We start from the raw sequence: 7,072 nt of genomic DNA, 5'->3' as shown, positions 1-7,072 counted from the left end.
GGGGAGATATTAGTGAAGTAGTCTTGTCTGAGGTATTACCCAAAGTTCTTTGTCTCATGACCAAGAAGAATAAGGGGCATGGTCACCGATGGTGAGTTTGAGTGAAAGTTTAATAAGCGAGAGAGAAAAGCTCTCCACTGTGGGGAGGGGCCCAAGGAAGGTTGGCATTTCACAGTTGAGTACAAAGACTTTTATGCAAAAGTGAATGGGGTGGGGTGTTTCATTTGCATAAGGTGAAAAAAACAGGACTGGGTATCTTATTTGCATAAAGCAGAAATTTACAACAGCTCCACCCTGCCCCTCTAGTGAGCATGTGGGTCCTTATCCTGAGTTACTTCATTGTTTTATTTCCCTTACTACACATGTGTCAGCAGATGGAATTTACCACTGTGGACGTGTTTGGTTTGTGTAAATCCTCTGATCTGTGCAGCTGCAAGCGTATCTTAAGGAAGTCCCCTATGTAAGTTCCCTTATCTGAGTATGCCCAAAAAGGAAAAGAATGTGTTCACTGAAGCCAACTGTGTATGGACAGAACTCACTGGTTGCAGAAAAGACAAAGGTATTATTATTATTATTATTATACTTTAAGTTCTGGGATACATATGCAGAACATGCAAGTTTGTTACATAGGTATACACGTGCCATGATGGTTCGCTGCACCCATCAACCCGTCATCTACATTAGGCATTTCTCCTAATGCTATCCCTCCCCTAGTAGCCACCCTCTGTCAGGCCCCGGTGTGTGATGTTCCCTTCCCTGTGTCCATGTGTTCTCATTGTTCAACTCGACTTATGAGTGAGTATATGCGGTGTTTGGTTTACTGTTCCTGTGATAGTTTGCTGAGAATGATAGTTTCCAGCTTCATCCATGTCCTGCAAAGGACATGAACTCATCCTTTTTATATGGCCGCATAGTATCCATGGTATATATGTGCCACATTTTCTTAATCCAGTCTATCACTGATAGGCATTTGGGTTGGTTCCAAGTCTTTGCTATTGTGAACAATGTTGCAGTAAACATACATGTGCATGTGTCTTTGTAGTAGAATGGTTTATAATTCTTTGGATATATACCCAGTAATGGGAGTGCTGGGTCAAATGGTATTTCTAGTTCTAGATCCTTGAGGAATCACCATACTGTCTTTCACAATGGTTGAACTAATTTACACTCCCATCAACAGTGTAAAAGTGTTCCTTTTTCTCCACATCTTCTCTAGCATCCGTTGTTTCCTGACTTTTAATGATCGTTCTTCTAACTGGTATCAGATGGACTCTCATTGTGGTTTTGATTTGCATTTCTCTAATGACCAGTGATTATGAGTTTTTTTCACGTGTTTGTTGGCCATATAAATGTCTTCTTTTGAGAAGTGTCTGTTCATATCCTTTGCCCACTTTTTGATGGGGTTGTTTTTTTTTTTTTTTTTTTCTTGTAAATTTAAGTTCTTTGTAGATTCTGGATATTAGCCCTTTGTCAGATGGGTAGATTGCAAAAATTTTCTTCGATTCTGTAGGTTGCCTGTTCACTCTGATGATAGTTTCTTTTGCTGTTTAGAAGTTCTTTAGTTTAATTAGCTCCCATTTGCCAAATTTTTGATTTTGTTGCCATTGCTTTTGGTGTTTTATTCATGAAGTCTCTGCCCATGCCTATGTCCTGAATGGTATTGCCTAGGTTTTATTCTAGGGTTTTTATAGTTTTAGGTCTTACATTTAAGTCTTTAGCCCATCTTGAGTTAATTTTTGTATAAGGTGTAAGGAAGGGATCCCGTTTCAGTTTTCTGCATATGGCTAGCCTGTTTTCCCAACACAATTTATTAAATAGGTAATCCTTTCCCCCATTGCTTGTTTTTGTCAGGTTTGTCAAAGATCAGATGGTTGTAGATGTGTGGTGTTATTTCTGAAGGCTCTGTTCTGTTCCATTGATCTATGTATCTGTTTTGGTTTCAGTACCATGCTGTTTTGGTTACTGTAGTCTTGTCGTATAGTTTGAAGTCAGGTAGTATGATGCCTCCAGCTTTATTCTTTTTGCTTAGGATTCTCTTGGCTACACAGGCTCTTCTTTGGTTCCATATGAAATTTAAAGTAGATTTTTCTAATTCTGTGAAGAAACGCAGTGGTAGCTTGATGGGGATAGCATTTAATCTATAAATTACTTTGGGCTGTATGGCCGTTTTCATGACACTGATTCTTCCCATCCATGAGCATGGAATGTTTTTCCATTTGTTTTTGTCCTTTCTTATTTTCTTGAGCAGTGGTTTGTAGTTCTCCTTGAAGAGGTCCTTCACCTCTCTTGTAAGTAGTATCCCCAGGTATTTTATTATCTTTGAAGGAATTGTGAATGGGAGTTCACTCATGATTTGGCTCTCTGTTTTGTCTATTATTGGTTTATAGGAATGCTTGTGATTTTTGCACATTGATTTTGTATCCTGAGACATTGCTGAAGCTGCTCATCAGCTTAAGGAGATTTTGTGCTGAAACGATAGGGTTTTCTAAACATACAATCATGTGATGTGCAAACAGAGATAATTTGACTTTCTCTCTTCCTATTTGAATATCCATTATTTCTTTCTCTTACCTGATTGCTGTGGCAAGAACTTCCAATACTACGTTGAATAGGAGTGGTGAAAGAGGGCATCCTTGTCTTTTGCCAGTTTTCAAAGGGAATGCTTCTGAAATTGTGGCAGTAATTAATAGCCTACCAACCAAAAAAAGCCTTAGATCAGATGGATTCACAGCCAAATTCTACTAGAGCTACAAAGAAGACTTAGTACCATTCCTTCTGAAATTATTACAAGCAACAGAAAAAGAGGGGATCCTCCCTAACTCATTTTATGAGGCCAGTATAATCCTGATACCAAAATCTGGCAGAGATACAACAACAACAAAAAAAAGGAAAATCCAGGCCAATATCCCTGATGAACATTGATGCGAAAATACTCAATAAAATACTGGGAAACCAAATCCAACAGACATAAAAAGCGTATCCACCATAATCAAGTCAGCTTCATCCTTGGGATGCAAGTCTGGTTCAACATACACAAATCAATAAATGTAATCCATCACATAAACAGTACCAATGACAAAAACCTCATGATTATCTCAATAGATGCAGAAAAGGTCTTCAATAAAATTCAACACCTCTTCATGCTAAAAACTCTCAATAAGCGAGGTATTGGTGGAACATATCTCAAAATAGTAAGAGATGTTTATGACAAACTCACAGTCAATATCATACTGAATGGACAAAGGTCTTTTTATGGTAGACTTTGCTTCCTTATCTGTGCTTGCAGCTTGGTTTTTCAGGCTGCTCTTTGTTGGAAAGAATTCTACTGAGGATCTACCCTAACTGCCTTCATAGCTGCCTTCCTTTCCCTCTCTTTTGGTGTGGGATTTTGCTTTAGTACATACTTGTGAGATCATACAGTATTTGTTTTTCTGTGTCTGCCTTATTTTACTTAGTGTTATGTCCTCAAGATACATCCATATTGTTGCAAATGGCAGAAATTCATTCTTTTCAAAGGATAAATAATATTTGGGGTGTGTGTGTGTGTGTGTGTGTGTTTATTACCATTCATCTGTCAATGAACATTCAGGTTGTTTTCATAATTTGGTTATTGTGAATAATGTTGCAATGAACATGGGGGTGCAGATATCTCTTTGAAATGAAGATTTTATTTCCTTTGTATATATACCCAGAGGAGGGATTGCTGGATCATATGTTATTTCTATTTTCTACTTTTGGTGAAATCTCCAGGCTGTTTTCCATAATGGCTATACCAATTTACATTTCCATCAACAGCGTATAAGTTTTTCTTTCCTCTACATCGTTACCAGCACTTATCTTTGTCTTTTTGCTAATAGTGATTCTACAGTTACACAAGATGAGTGAGTTATGTAGCTCTAATATACAGGATGGTGGCTATGGTTAACAATAGTGTATTGTACATTTAAAATTTTCTGAGAGGATAAACCTTAAGGGTTGTTACCACACAGAAAAAGAGAGAAGAAAAGAAAATGGTATCTGAGTTGATAGATACATTAATCAGCTTGATTATGACAATAATTTCACAATGTATACATTATATATCAAAACATCATGTTGTAAGCCTTAAACACATAGAGTTCCTATTTGTAAAAAAAAACAAACAAACCTGGTAATTGAATATCAGATGTAAATTTCCCTAAGCCTTACATCTTTTTAATAAACTTGATGAAGACATTCTAAGTACAATGGAAGTCTCTGTGTTAAGTGTAGTGTAATGTAAATTCTTGACCAGATGGTTTTACAAAGGTAACATTCATTTTTCAAAATTAAACAACTGACATATTAAATGCCCCCATAATTGGCTTGCAATTTTAATAAAGAGCAGAATTCAACATAGGGATTTCAGCAGGGATATACAGCTGGGTAATGAACACTTCCTAAGATCATTGTTATTAAGTTATACCTACACTTATTTGGTCCTTTTAAAAATTATTATAGCTGTCATTTGGAGGCTCTATGCCACAGACAGGGTAACAAATTCATATGTATTATTTAAATTGTCCTAATAATTATTCTCTGAAGCAGCTTTTAATATCTCCATTTTACTGTTGAGAAAACATAGACACAATGAGCTTCAAGTTCAATAACTTGCCAAAGGTCATATTTAAGCTGAGATCTGAGGCCACCTCTGTCTGACTCCATAGCCTGCGCAATGAACAGTTGTGTTGTGTATTGCCTTCCAAATACCATACAGGTGAATGAAGAATGCACAACTCTCTATAGGATTGAACCTGCCCATCTACCATTTATGTTCTTCAGTTCTCTCACATTCCAGACAAGTTTTCTGGTGACTCTGTGGGCTGGGCAACAGTGGGCAGGGTGAGAAGAAAGAAGATGCCATGGTGGAAAAGCAGATTTAGAAGCAGAGGATCAAATGGTTATGTCTTTCTCCTTTTTAGCCTCTCTGGCAGCAACTACTGAACCTTAGTATTAACTGAAGCAGCATATGAGAACAGGAGGCCATGTGTGGCTGGTTCCACCTCCCGGTGTCACAAGAGGGACTCAGTGTGAGGGACTGTTTATTTTTGAGAGGTGAGATCACAACACACAGATTTGAGACCAGCTTTTTGATTTATATTGCAAGTAAGACCAATTTTTCCTTGCTGCAAATAAGAGAAAAGTCACTTTTTATTAATAGGGCACAGAGCAAATCTTAAATAGTTAATGTTAGTAACATCCTAGGAAATCTTTGCAAATGCCATCTCTTAGCTTGTTCTCCAAATGTAAAGGTTAGAAATCATTTCAGGAAGCATGGTCACACGTTTTAAATAACTTCTTCTTCCATTTAAGCTGCTATAAATTTATATACATAATTCACTGTTTTTCATTAAGGAATAATGCCAAGAGAAGAAAATAACAGGTTAAAAACGTGATCTAATACTGGAGGGGAAGCAAGAAACCAGGCCTGGACATCTTTCTAGACATAGAGTGGGCACTTTCTAGACAGAATATTCCATGTTGTTTGGGTAGTTTGCTTTGGGGCAGAATATAGGTTACCTGGTCAATACTGTAACTATTTAGCCACAGGGGGCTGTTTGGATTAAAATTAAATACAACTAGAAATTTAATTCCTTAGTTATACTAGAAATCAAAAACCAGAACACAGATGGAAAAAAACAGTAATGAGTAGGAGGGAGTAGTCTTCTATATCAAAGAATGTTGCTTAATTAGCCCTGCCTTTTGTATTTAGATAGTGTCAAATATCTTTGATGTAAACTTCCTTCATATTCATTTATTTCCAACTATTTCTTTAAAAATTAAAATCTGCCTCTATCGGTATTTTTTTCTTTTCCTTTAAGCTAAGACAAAACACTTTGGAATGGTGCCAAATACTATGAACATCTATTCATTCATCTATCCATCCATCTACCCAGCTATCATCTATGTTTCTAGAAATTTCTTTAGCGTCATAAATGTGTGAAAAAGTAAATAATGGTAATGAACTATATTCTATCCGCCATCTAAATATTTTGGATTGAAATAAGTACTCTGTTATAATATAGGATATGTGTCTCTGTAAGCATTATCAAATGATATATGAAGTTAAATATATAAATAATATATATTTAATATAAATATATAAACATATTTGTACATTTCTTAATAAAAGATCTTTATTACATAAATTTATTAAGTTTTATATACACATATACCCATATGAAAGAAGAGAATATTGCAAAATTATTTGATTTTTAAAAAATGATATTATTAATAGCTAGATTCTAGATCCTTTTAATAGATCCAAGAATGAAGAATTATTGGTTGTAATGTAAACTCAAAACTTAAATTTCAACTTCCACTTAAGCTTGGTATTTGGTTGGTGGGAACCGCGCAGGTTCAACGTGCCTATCTGGAAATGTAATTTTTGTACAGGGCCCATGAACCCTGAACCCTGGCCACTGCATGATGTTTGTTTGCAATGATTGCAAGGTGTTCAGATTTTGTAAATACAAATATCATAAAAACTTTAAAAAGAAACACAATCCTTGCAAGTTCAGGTGGACCAAAGCATTCCAGAAAGAAACTGGTAAAGAGCTTACAGTGAATAATTCATTTGATTTCGAAAAACATAAACATGAACCTACAAAGTACCAGCAAGTGCTATGGAATAAAACTACTGATGTAATGAAGAGATCAAACAGAAACGTCAAGCTAAATTTATAATGAACAGATTGAAGAAAAATAAAGAGCTACAGAAAGTTCAGGAGATCAAAAAAGTCAAGCAAAACATCCATCTTATCCAAGCGCCTCTTGCAGGCAAAGGAAAGCAGCCGTAAGAGAAAATGGTACAGCAATTACAACAGGATGTGGACATGGAAGATGTTTCTTAAAAACCTTCACATTTCTGCATGTATACTTGAAAATATCCTTTGGAGACTAACAACTTCTAAATTATTTATTTTTTTAAATATGGTCACTTAAAAGGTGATTAAAAATGTTTCTCCTACACTGCTGTCTGTAAAACATCAGATATTATGAATGTTAGCTTGCTTCTTAGTGCTAAACCTTCACTGATAGATGTACTTGTGTA

The 7,072-nt window shown here is 35.8% G+C and overlaps 1 pseudogene; it reads left to right on the top strand.

The window, feature by feature from the left end:
• Positions 1–362: 362 nt before the first annotated feature.
• On the top strand, positions 363–6,872 carry LOC100424945 (putative ribosome biogenesis protein RLP24 pseudogene; annotated as a pseudogene).
• The last annotated feature ends 200 nt before the right edge of the window (positions 6,873–7,072 follow it).

Source organism: Macaca mulatta, chromosome 6, assembly GCF_049350105.2.
Source record: "Macaca mulatta isolate MMU2019108-1 chromosome 6, T2T-MMU8v2.0, whole genome shotgun sequence".
Taxonomy (NCBI): Eukaryota; Metazoa; Chordata; class Mammalia; order Primates; family Cercopithecidae; genus Macaca; species Macaca mulatta.
This window is presented reverse-complemented; position numbering and strand designations above follow the sequence as displayed.